This window comes from Lithobates pipiens, unplaced genomic scaffold, assembly GCF_037356315.1.
Source record: "Lithobates pipiens isolate NorthernLeopardFrog02 unplaced genomic scaffold, aLitPip1_a1.2 Scaffold_23, whole genome shotgun sequence".
NCBI lineage: Eukaryota > Metazoa > Chordata > Amphibia > Anura > Ranidae > Lithobates > Lithobates pipiens.
The window spans coordinates 122361378-122362155 of record NW_027507785.1 but is presented as its reverse complement, the minus strand read 5'-3'; positions in this window follow the sequence as shown (position 1 = coordinate 122362155).

The window sequence follows — 778 nt, the reverse complement described above, 5'->3', positions numbered from 1 at the left end:
TTTATCCACCGTGTGCCATGTACTCCATTTAACACCTCTCACATTGCACCCATGACATCCTCATCCAGGGGCGAAACATGTTGGGCTAAGGGTTTTTTTTTTTCTTACGATTTATTATATTTTATTTTTAACTTTGAACAAGCAATTTTTTATTGCGGAGAAGCAGGCTATGTTGCATTAAGGGAGATACTTATGTTCTAGCAGAGGTAGTAGACAGCAGGATAGGACAGTATTGCTAACAAGCTGGAAAGGGCACTGTGGCATCCTGGGCTTCAGGTAGGCAGTCAAGCTTTTCAGGAGCTACAGTGACTTTAGGACTAGTCGAAGCCTGTAGTCAGTGGGGGTAGGTGAATACATTGACCCTCCCCCAGACACTCCTCCATCTAGACAACAGTAATTGTCAACAGCAGCTTTCTTGTGATATGTTTTGCTATCTCCCTCTGGATGGAGACACTTGTGCATAACCTCCAGGATTATAATATCATGCCCCTGCACTAGACCCATACTTCTCTATGACACACCTGGTAGTTTATTTTTTTTTTTTTATATGCGTGGGTTCTTCACATCCTTGCTGGTTGAGATGCGATGCTGCTCCACGCAAAGTGCCCCGAAAGAATGCCCGCCCCACTCAAACCTTGAGGTGCAGGCTCTGCAATCGTGTAGACCAGTGAAGGTGAACCTTGGCACCCCAGATGTTTTGGAACTACATTTTCCATGATACTCATGCACTCTGCAGTGTAGTTGATCATCATGGGAAATGTAGTTCTAAAACATATGG